At 41.4% G+C, this 12502-nt stretch overlaps 1 protein-coding gene and 1 non-coding gene across 2 annotated transcripts in view; one reads left to right on the top strand and one right to left on the bottom strand.

The window, feature by feature from the left end:
• Nucleotides 1–12502, bottom strand: part of NUMB (NUMB endocytic adaptor protein) — a 191091-nt gene that overhangs the window by 153274 nt on the left and 25315 nt on the right. The window lies entirely within an intron of this gene.
• On the top strand, nt 4408–4514 carry LOC119471275. The gene has a single exon (XR_005200311.1). It is a non-coding gene; the product is annotated as a U6 spliceosomal RNA (small nuclear RNA).

Raw genomic sequence — 12502 nt, 5'->3', positions numbered from 1 at the left:
AAGCATTTTTGTTTAATTTTAATCCATATAGCAGACAGACATCATAAGACAGATGTCATTATTCTTTTCATATTACTTATAAGGTGAACAATCTCAAAAAGGTCAGTCACAAAGCTAGTAAGTGACAGAAGCTTACTTACTTACTTACCAGAGCGCTTTAAATCAGATTTAAAGCACTCTGATTTCAAATCCTGTGTTCCTTCCACCAAACTAAACTGCTTTACATATATCCAGTATGGCAATACAGACAAAAAGGAGTATTCGCAGCACAAGGTCAATACAAAGACTCTTGATCAGCCGGGTGCAGTGGCTCATGCCTGTAATTCCAGCACTTTGGGAAGCCAAGGCCAGTGAATCACCTGAGATCAGGAGTTCAAGACCTGGCCAACATGATGAAACCCCATCTCTACTAAAAAAAAAAAAGTACAGGCCAGTCCTGGTGGCTCACACCTGTTATTGCAGCAGTTAGGGAGGCCGAGGCAGGCAGATCACCTGAGGTCAGGAGTTCAAGAGCAGCCTGGCCAACATGGTGAAACCCCATGTTGGCAAAAATCAGCTAGGCATGGTGGCCAGTCCCTGTAATTCCAGCTCTGGGGAGGCTGACGAAAAAGAATGGCTTGAACCCAGGAGGCGGAGATTGCAGTGAGCCAAGATTGCACCACTGCACTCCAGCCTGGGAATCAAAGTGAGATTCTGTCTCACAAAAAAAAAAAAAAAAAAAAGATTAGCTGGGCATGGTGGTACACACCTGTAATCCCAGCTACTTGTGAGGCTAAGGCAGGAGAATCACTTGAACCTGGGAAGCAGAGACTGCACTGAGCCGAGATTGCAACATTGCCCTCCAGCCTGGGTGACAGAGTGAGACCCTGTCTCAAGAAAAATGACTCTTGATCTATTTTGATATATGACAGATGGTTGTATTAATACTTGTACTGTAGGTTGGTGCAAAAGTAATCATGGTTTTTGCCATTAAAAGTAATTTCAAAAACCACAATTACCATATAATCTCATTTATTTCTGAATATGACAGGTTTTTAAATATTGGCAGTCTTGTCCCAGATTGAAAAATAAAATAGAAGAAACATTTAAAAAGAAAGATGTAAAATGTTAGGAGTAACTACAACAAGTAGTGTTTAATTTCTTCCTAATACCCAAAGGTTCTGGGTCAGAATCCTAATATATCTTCTACTTAATTGAAGATTTCCAAATCCCATCATTGATTCTGACAAAGAATTAACACAGTCTTTTTAAAAACCTTTCCATTTGGGGAGAAATGTATAACCACTAGGAACATTATAAAATCTTGCCTTAACCAAAGTGCTTCTAATGTAGTCACTATCAATCCTCTCAGTGCCATGTTTCTTTCTTGATAAAACACTCTCATGGTTCCAAACACCTATATGCACACAGTAGTTTACAATATAAGACAAAAATAAAAACAAAGGCATACTCAGAACTTGATGTAAGAGGAAAAAGGAAGTGGTACGTCTTATTAATTCAGCTGAAGAAATAAGGAAGTAGGATCATTTATCAACAAGCATCATCTTCATGGGCACATCTCTAAAGGGCAGAATGATAGACTCAGGTATTCCTAAAAAATAGTAGACGACAATGGTCTACAACACTCATCAGTCCACTAATTAAAACCCCAAATCCAGGAAGAAAAATTAATTTACCATTCTGATTTTTAATGAAAAAATAATGATGTATATGCTTCTGAATTCATGGTTCAAGTTTAACTGACTAGAAGGAGGGCTTTAGGAGTTGCAATATGCAAATATATCATAACCTAAACACAGAGGCTAGAAGTTTGTCCTATAATATTTTATCTCTCATCTTTGTTCTTTCCCCTAAAGGATCTTTACCTCAGTCAGAACTACGGTTATCTAAGCCAACATCTCTACCCCAAGCACCACTTTATTTCCTCCCTCATGCACGTTGTTATATCCCTTTTTTCCTGACTTAAAATTCAAATTCACTCCATTCCAACTTCTATGGTGTCTCTATGACATCTACACATATTAAACTGACTTGATTCAAAGCTAATAGAAAGTACATGCAATAGAGCTTAAAGGAATATCAATTACATGAACATCTCTAAAAAGCAACCGTAACTACAAAGAATAAAGCACTCTGTTACCTCATGAAAACCCTTCAGTTCAAGGTACCACGGTATAGATTAAGTTTAATATAATTTTTTAAACTTTTTTTTTTTTTTAATAGAAATAGGGGTCTCACTATGTTGCTCAGGCTGGTTTTGAACTCCTGGCCTCAAGCAATCCTCCTGAAGGAATATGTTCTCTTTCCGGGTCCACAAGGGGGTGTAGCTTTAAGGGCAAGAACTTCCCAGCGCCATGACCCACTCCCATCCATCTCCATCCAGGAGATTTAACGGTTTTTGTTTCAATTTCATGGGCACGGGAAGAAGCTAAGAGTCAATCACTCCAGCGGAAGTTCTAAGGAACTCCTTTCATTGGCCAGGGGTCTTAAAGAAGGTGGGGGTTCCTCCCAGGTTAAAAGTCCCTTTCTTCCACACCCCTTCAGACTCCATGTTTGGGTCCCCTTCCACGAACACTCTCGAGGAAGTCTATCTTCCCCTTCTAAACTCCATCTCTCTCTATTCCCTTCCACTCAGTGTGGAAGCTGCTTTCCTCTCCTGGATTCCATCTTTCTGGATTCTCACCCTCAGTGTGAGAGTTAGCTGTTTCTTTCTCTCTCCTTCTTCTGTTTCGCTCTCTCTCTCTCTCTCTCTCTCTAAATAAATAAATCACTTTCTACAAACACTTTTGAGTCCAGCATTTACTGCGCACTGCGCCGTGGTCCACTCTCTCATTCTTGAGAGGGCAGGGGGCCAAGAACCTGGAGAAACGTCCTCTCAGGGGAGCTGAGGGTACGCTGAACCCCAATATTACACTCCAGCCTCAGCCTTCCAAAGCGTTAAGATTACAGATGTGAGCCACTGCACCTGGCCTAAAATTAAATGTAAATGTCTCACCCAAATGCCTCAAAACGTGCCATAATTCCCAGACACATTTACAGATATTCTGAATATTGATTGACAAGTGTTTGGGGGTCACTATATAACTAACTGCCTAAATACCGACAAGAAATTACAGGATTCACCTGAAAACATAATCGCTACTATACATATAGCATCTACTATATTCAAGGCACTGTTCTAAGAACTTATATATAAATGTGCATAACTGTATAATCTCATCAGCACAAAGAAACACCAAGAGATAACGTCTATAATTCTATTTATTTATTTTTTGAGACATTTATTTATTTTTTGACTCATTCTGTCACCCAGGCTGGAGTGCAGTGGTGCAATCTTGGCTCACTGCAACCTCCGCCTCCTGGGTTCAAGCAACTCTCCTTGCCTCAGCCTCCAGAGTAGCTGGGATCACAGGCATCCGCCACTACACCCGGCTAATTTTTGTATTTTTAGTAGAGACAGGGTTTCACCATGTTCTCCTGGCTGGTCTCAAACTCCTGAACTCAGGTGATCCACCCGCCTCAGCCTCCAAAAGTGAGCACATCTCTAAATTACATGAGTTAACTGTGCCCAGACTCTAATTTTAAAGATAAGAAAATGTGGCTTTGAAAGAAGACAAGATTTAAGATCTTGGTTTCAGGCCAAGATGGCACAGTAAATTTACCCAAATAACTATATATATAAATGTATCAAATATATAAATAAACAATGCATAGCTGGCTCAAAAAATTATATAAATATCTCTTAGGCATTGACAAGTAATATAAATGCATAGTGGTAAGGCCTCTGAAGCCAGAGTCCTACTGGGCTCCTGGTTCAGAAGCAGGCAGTGGCAGCTGGGAGTTTGGCTTCCTTGGGGAACAGGCACTAAAAATGCTCCATGTAAGACAGAACCTGGCCTGGCACAGTGGCTCATGCTTGTAAACTCAGCACTTTGGGAGGTTGGAGCAGGAGGATCACATGAGCCCAGGAATTTGAGACCAGCTTGGGCAACACACAGAGGATCCATCTCTACAAAAAATTTTAAAACTAGCCAGGCATGGATGGATGCAGTGGCTCACACCTGTGATACTAGCACTTTGGGAGGCCAAGGTGGGGGGATCATTTGAGGTCAGGAGCTCAAGACCAGCCTGACCAACATGGTGAAACCTCATCTCTACTTAAAATACAAAAATTAGCCAGGCATGGTGGCAGGTGCCTATAATCCCAGGTACTTAGGAGGCTGAGGCAGAGAACTGCTTGAGCCCTGGAGGCGGAGGTTGCAGTGAGCCAAGATTGCCCCACTGCATTCTAGCCTAGGCGACACAGCAAGACTCTGTCAAAAAAAAAAAGGCCATGACTGTACCACTGTACTGAAGTCCAGAGTCAGGGCAACAAAGTGAGACCCTTTCATTTAAAAAAAAAAAAAGGCGCTCGCTTCAGTGGCACATATGCTAAAATTGGAACAATATAGAGAAGATTAGCATGGCCCCTGCACAAGGATGACATGCAAATTCATGAAGCGTTCCATCTTTTTACTTTTACACTGTTGGTGGGAGTATAAATTAGTTCAACCCTTGTGGAAGACAGTGTGGCGATTCCTCAAGGACCTAGAAATAGAAATTCCATTTGACCCAGTAATCCCATTACTGGGTATATATCCAAAGGATTATAAATTGTTCTATAAGGACACATGCACACGAATGTCCATTGCAGCACTGTTTACAATAGCAAAGACTTGGAACCAACCCAAATTCCCATCGATGATAGACGGGACAGGGAAAATGTGACACATATACACCATGGAATACTATGCAGCCATAAAAAACGATGAGTTCATGTCCTTTGTAGGGACACGGATGAACCTGGAAACCATCATTCTCAGCAAACTGACACAAGAACAGAAAATCAAACACTGCATGTTCTCACTCATAGGTGGGTGTTGAACAATGAGAACACATGGACACAGGGAGGGAAGCATCACACACTGGGGTCTGTGGGGGGGAACTAGGGGAGGGACAGCGGGGAGTGGGGAGTTGGGGAGAGATAGCATGGGGAGAAACACCAGATATAAGTGATGGGAAGGAAGGCAGCAAACCACACTGCCATGTGTATACCTATCCAACAATCTTACATATTCTTCACATGTACCCCAAAACCTAAAATGCAATAAAATATATATTTTAAAAAAAAATGCCAGGCATGGTGGCTCATGCCTATAATCCCAGCATTTGGGAGGCTGGGGTAGGTGAATCACCTGATGTCTGAAGTTTGAGACCAGCCTGACCAACATGGAGAAACCCCATCTCTACTAAAAACACAAAATTAGCCGGGTATGGTAGAGTATGCCTGTAATCCCAGCTACTCAGGTGGCTGAGGCAAAAGAATCAATTGAAGCCGGTAGGTAGAGGTTGCGGTGAGCCGAGATCGTGCCACTGCACTCCAGTCTGGGCAACAAGAGTGAAACTCCATGTAAAAAAAAAAAAAAAGAGACAAGACAATCCGCCAGAGCTAGGGTTGGGGGTAGGGTTTCCTTACTTATACAGAAGGCCGAAAGCAACTGGCCAACTCTGCCTGGAGCTATGGCTTACAGGAAATAACTCTTAAATTGCTTGACACAGACACAGCTTCAAAAACAAGAAAGCAGCTGGGGTGGCTCACACAGGTAATCCCAGCACTTTGGGAGGCAGGTGGATCACCTGAGGTCAGAAACCAGCCTGACCAACATAGCAAAATTTTGTAAAAATACAAAAATTAGCCAGGCATGGTGGTGCACACCTGTAATCCCAGCTACTCGGGAGGCTGAGGCAGGAGAATCACTTCAACCCGGGAGACAGAGGTTGCAGTGAGCCGAGATAATGCCCCTGCACTCTGGCCTGGGCAACAGAGTAAAACTTTCTCAAACAAAAACAAAAACAAAAAGATGCATCTACCTGCTAGTTCTGTGACTGGATCCGTAATATCCGCAATATCAACAGGATCTCTAAGGAGCAGCAACTCTAAACTTTGTTCTTTTGGGGTCTAGAAGCAATCAAAACTACTTACAGGGAAGAGTGAACACAAGAGGCACAGTGAAAGTTAGCCAGTTCTCAACAGAAGACCACTAAAGCTGCTGTACATCTTGAATAATGTTCCAATCTCCATTTCCTGAATATGTATCTATTGAGTCTGCTTCTGTTGCTCTCTTAAATCTCTCAGTATTTATAGGATAAATTCTCAGCAGTTAAGGTAACCAGAAAGAACACACTTAAACCTTTTCTACCCTCCCAACAAACCAGCAATCATAATAATCTGAAAATATTTTTTTTTAATACAGAGTTTTGCTCTTGTTGCCCAGGCTGGAGTGCAATGGTGTGATCTCAGCCACCACAACCTCAGCCTCTCGAGTTCAAGAGATTCTCCTGCCTCAGCCTCCTGAGTAGCTGAGATTACAGGTATGTACCACAATACCTGGCTAATTCGGTATTTTCAATAGAGATGGGATTTCTCCATGTTGGTCAGGCTGATCTCAAACCACCAACCTCAGGTAATTCCATCCTCCTCGGCCTCCCAAAGTGCTGGGATTACAGGCATAAGCCACCTCACCCAGCCTGAAAAGATCATTTTTTAATGCAATAAAGTTACAAAAACCTATTCCTGATAGCTCTTGAAAAGTACAAAAATAAACATCCAGATTTACCAGTTAAAGTGCCTGCATCTAGATTTACCAATTAAAGAAAAGTGTCTTTATAACTAAATTTGTTGAGTAGGCCTAAGCAAACTTTAAAGTGGTATGGAATCCCTCATATTTAGCTTTCCTATTATCAACCAGACACAGGACTTTGCTACCACTAGGAAGGAAGTGGTTTCCAGTTTTAGGATGACACAATTAAAAGGTTTTAAAAAGGAATTTAAAATACTCTCAAGAGAATAACTTGAAATAAAAACTGTGTTTTAGTAAAATACAAGTCAAATTAGTAATCCATCACTTAAATCCTAGATCTATGTCTGCTACTACCTAGCTGTGGGACTTTAGCTAACCTCCCTAGGCTTCAGGTCCTTGAACTGTTTTAAAAAAGAACACTTTATGAGGTCTCTTGGGCTCTTCTAATTCTGGCATCATAAAATTCTATTGAATGTATGACAGGAATGTATGCTAAGTGTAAACATATTCAGCAATTACACAGTGTTTTCAACACCTTTAAAAAACTTTACCAGTGCCATCCACCACTTTCTCCTCCCAAAGTCACATAAGCAGAATCTAAAAACAAAACATGGCTAGGCACAGTGGCTAGGCTAGTGCCTGTAATCACAGCACTTTAGAAGGCAGAGGTCGGGGGAGCTCTTGAAGCCAGGAGTTCGACTAGCCTAGGGAACATACCAAGACTCTGCCTCTAAAAAAAAAAAAATTAGCCAGGCATGGTGGTGCATGCCTGAGTCCCAGCTACTGAGGAGGCTGTGGCAGAAGATCACTTTACCTCAGGAGTTCAAGGCTGTAGTGACTATGATCACACCCACTGCACTCCAGCCTGGAAGACAGAGTGAGACCCTGTCTCTACAACATTAAAATTAAAAACAATTACTTGGTACATTCTCCGGAGTTTTTGGCAAAAAAAGAAAAAAAATTAAAAACATTTTCTGAGATATTTGCAAAATAATTTTTAATATGGTAGAACTTTAATTGAGGTATAATTTATGTATACTAAAATTCATTCTTTTTAGTGTACACTCCTGAATTTGAAAAACACACAACTATATAACCACCACTACAATCAAGATACAGAACAGATACAGAAGATATATAGAACACCCAAAAAATTTCCCTCATGCGCTCAGTAGTCAAACTCTCTTCCAATTCCTGGCAACCACGGGTCAGTTTTCTTTCCCTATAGTTTTGCCTGTTCCAAAATACCACAAAAATGAAATCACACAGTATGCAGTCTTCTGACTTCCTTCATTTAGCATAATGCATTTGACACTGAACAATGTTAGTGAATACATTCATTGCAAAATAGTATGCCATTGTATAGATGTGCCAACCTTTATCAATTTACCAGTTGAAGTGCAGATGCATTATTTCCAGTTTTGGGCAATTATTAGGTTGGTGCAAAAGTAATTACGTTTTTTGCCATTAATATAGCATTAAAGGCCAGGCACAGTGGCTCATGCCTGTAATCCCAGCACTTTGGGAGGCCGAGGCGGGTGGATCACGAGGTTAGGAGTTCAAGACCAGTCTGGCCAAAATGATGAAACCCTGTCTCTACTAAAAATACAAAAATTAGCCGGGCATGGTGCTGGGTGCCTGTAATCGCAGCTAGTCGGGAGGCTGAGGCAGAGAACTGTTTGAACTCAGGAGGTAGAGGTTGTAATGAGCCAAGATCACACCACTGCACTCCAGCCTGGGCCACACAGCAAGACTCTGTCTCAAAAAAAAAAAAAAAAAAAAAAGCATTAAGATGGCAAAAACTGCAATTACTTTTGCATCAACCTATATGACATTTGCATGTAAGTTTTTATGTGACTGTGTTTTCATTTTACTTGAATAAATATCCAGGAGTGAAACTGTTAGATTATGGTAAGTGTACATTTAATTATGTATGACAACCTGCCAAACTGTTTTCCAAAGAAACTATACTAACAATGAATAAGGGTTTTTGGGCCAGGTGCAGTAGCTCACACCTGTAATTCCAGCACTTTGGGAGGCTGAGGCAGGAAAATGGCTTGAGCCCAGGAGTTTGGAGACCAGGCCTGGGTAATACAGTGAGATGCCATTTCTATAAAAAAGGTTATTAGGTTGGGTGCAGTGGCTCATGCCTGTAATCCCAGCACTTTGGGATGCCGAGGTGGGCAGATCATGAAGTCAGGAGTTCAAGACCAGCCTGGCCAACACAGTGAAACCCAGTCTCTACTAAAATTACAAAAAATTAGCCAGGTGTGGTGGCAGGCACCTGTAATCCCAGCTACTTGGGAGGCTGAGGCAGGAGACTTGCTGGGTGACACTGCAAGACTCCATCTCAAAAAAGAAAAAAAAAAAAAAGTTTTTTTTAATTAGCCACGTGTAGTGGTACATGCCTGTAGTCCCAACCACATGGGAGGCTGAGGTGGAAGGATCACTTGAGCCCAGAAGGTCAAGGCTGCAGTGAGCCATGATTGTGCCACTGCACTCTAGTCTGGGTGACAAGGTGAGAGACCCTTTCTCAAAACAAAAAAAGTTTTTGAATTTTGTTTTTTGAGACAGAGTCTCAGTCTGATACCTAAGCCAGAGTGCAATAGCGCAATCTCGGCTCACTGCAACCTCTGCCTCCAGGTTCAGGCAATCCTCCCACATCAGCTTCCCAAATCACTGGGATTACAGGAGCACACCACCATGTCCAGTTAATTTTTGTGTTTTTGTAGAGATGGGGTTTGAGTATATTGCCCAGGCTAGTCTCAAACTCCTGGGCTCAAGCTATCCTCCTGCCTTGGCCTCTCAAAGCGCTGGGACTGTAGGCATAAACCACCATGTCCAGCAGTTTTTCAATGTTTCTAAAGAAATACAAATTTAGACCTCATGTCACATATTTCACAGAAAGATCCCAAGTAGATCCAGATATTTATCAAAGGAAATTATTTTCCTATGTCCTATTTATAGAAAGTAAAAGTTAACAAAGGAAGCTGATTTGACTAATATAATGCATTTATCAAATAGACAAAAAAAAATTTTTTTTTTTTTTTTTTTGAGACAGTTTCACTCGGTCAAACAGGCTGAAGTGCAGTGGCGAGATCTCGAATCACGGCAACCTCTGCCTCCCGGGTTCAAGCAATTATCATGCCTCAGCCTCCTAAGTTGCTGGGATTACAGGAGTTCACCACCACGCAAACTAATTTTTGTATTTTAAAATACACAATGTATTTTAAAATGTAAAACTCAACTTTCCCCTACTTTATTTTTAGTAGAGATGGAGTTTTACACTTTAAAATACATCATGCTTGAAATTACACTCATAAATCCTATGGGTCATTAATTCTATGTGTGTTTCAATCCATTTGGCTAAAAGTGGGTTTAAACTACAGCTAGTGCTCAACTTACGACCACGGTCAGGACCGCGGACCGGTCGTAACACAATTTGGTCGTAAGTTGAGGCTATATGTACAGTGGAAATGGTACACGTGGAGATGATAGTGCTGCCGGAAGCTGGTCTGCACTGTCGTACGCCCAGCTGGGCAACGTTTGCGCTGCCAGACGCGGAGCAGCCATGGCTAGCGATTGCGGTCGTAAAGTCGAATGGTCGTAAGTTGCATAGGTGGTAAGTCGATCAATACATGTATTTAGAATGGAAGACTCTAAGTGGTTTTATTTATACAACATAGGTACTCTGGTCATTTTGGATATAATAAGAAAGCAAAGAGAAGAAAGACACAGTAAAAGCTTTGGTCCTTCTAACTTACTTGTTCAACTGGGCCCAGGGGATAATTCTTGGTTCTTTTTTCTTCTTTTGCTTTTTTTTCTGAGACAGGGTCTTACTCTTGCCATCCAGGCTGGAGTGCAGTGGTACAATCTCAGTTGACCGCAGCCTTGAGTTCCAGAGCTCAAGCAGTCCTCCCACCTCAGCCTCCTGAATAGCAGGGACTATAAGCATGCACCATCACATCTGACTAATTTTTTGTATAGATGGGGTTTTACCATGTTGCCCAGGCTGGTCTCAAACTTCTGGGCTCAAGCCATCTACCTGCCTCAGTCTCCCAAAGTGCTGGGATTATAGGTGTCAGCCACTGTGCCTAGCTCAAATTATTTTTTTTTTCACAGAAAGGCAAAAAATTTATTAACATTAAAAATTATGTATCTTTTCTACAATACATTTTTTAAAATTTATTTCCATAGGTTATTGGGGAACAGGTGGTATCTGGTTACATAAGTTCCTTAGTGATAACTGTGGGATTTTGGTGCACCCATCACCCAAGCAGCATACACTGCAATCAATTTGTAGTCTTTTATCCCTCACCCACTTCCCACCCTTTCTCCCTGAGTCCCCAAAGTCCACTGCATCATTCTTATGCCTTTGCATCCTCATCCAGCTCCAATAATTCTTAATGAGACTATCAATGCATGAAACCTTCCACTTTCACCCTATCAGTCTCCTGGTTTCATTTTCTTCTTTATCCAACTTCAATTTTACAGTTTGTCAATATAATCATTATTCTTACACAAATCAGTGTCTCCCATGTCTCTCCCCTTCACGCTGTCTTGACAAAACTGCAGCCAACCTTCTTCAAGACTGCAACAGAGCAGTGGAATATTGTAGAAAATCAAACATCCAAACTGGTTATTGTCATAAATTCACAATCAACAACCTCAATCACAGCAATATTACTCTACAAGCTCCCTGGGCTGATACCTTTTCTTCAATCCTCAAACATCTCACCATTCTTCTCCATTCCTCCTACCCCTTTTAAATTATGATACTTTAATTAAAACAGTAGCCATTAGATAGAAATTCCCTATCCTTTCCATAGTCAAATCTATAAGTCACCCTCCCCCCACTCCAACTGAACCAGTCATCTCCTTTTCCCTACTTTAATTTTTTTGAGACAGAGTCACTCTGTCGCCCAGGCTGGAGTGCAGTGGCACAGTCTTGGCTCACTGCAGCCTCTGCCTCCTGGGTTTAAGTGATTCTCCCACCTCAGCCTCCCCAGTAGCTGGGATTACAGCCACGTGCCACCATACCCGGTTAATTTTTGTATTTTTAGTAGAGACAAGTTTTCATCATGTTGGCGTGGTATCTCATGCCTGTAATCCCAGCACTTTAGGAGGCTGAGGAAGGCAGATCACTTAAGGTCAGGGGTTCCAGATCAGCCTGGCCAACATGGTGAAACCCTGTCTACTAAAAATATAAAACATTAGCCGGGCGTGGTGGCACGAGCCTATAATCCCAGCTACTCAGAAGGCTGAGGCAAGAAAATCACTAGAACCCAGGAGCTGGAGGTTGCAGTGAGCCAAGATCACGTCAACACAGTACTTCAGCCTGGGAGACAGAGCGAGACTCTGTCTAAAAAAATAAAAGTAAAAGCTACTCTTCCTCACACACACTAAGCTTCAGTGTCTCAAAAATTTAAGCTCCCATGTATTCCCACATGCAGGATGTACCACATCCAGCTTTCTATGCAGTGGTTCCTTCTAGGTCTTCATACACATTTAAATGTCAACCCTATGTACAGCCTTCACCCACAAGATCAAAACGGGTTCCTTTGTTACTCTCTCATCCTGGCATGCTATTCATTATTTTTATCACATATTCTTACATGGCAATTTTCCTATATATTTATCTTCTTATTTTATGTCTCCTTCCATTATACTATAAGCTCCATTAGGGCAGAGATTATTAAATAGATTAAACTATCATTCAGGATCCACTACATGCAAGGAATCTTGACAGGCAACTTGGAAGTTACAAAGAGTAAATCAAAGTAACAAAGATCCTGTTCCCAGCATGTACATAATCTATTTGTAGAGATAACTGCAATCTATTTGGAAAAATAACTGAATTTTTTTTTTTTTTTTTTTTTTTG

The sequence above is a fragment of the Cebus imitator genome, unplaced genomic scaffold, assembly GCF_001604975.1.
Source record: "Cebus imitator isolate Cc_AM_T3 unplaced genomic scaffold, Cebus_imitator-1.0 Scaffold54, whole genome shotgun sequence".
Taxonomy (NCBI): domain Eukaryota; kingdom Metazoa; phylum Chordata; class Mammalia; order Primates; family Cebidae; genus Cebus; species Cebus imitator.
Note: the sequence above shows the minus strand (reverse complement) of the source record. Positions and strands in the feature narration are given on the sequence as shown.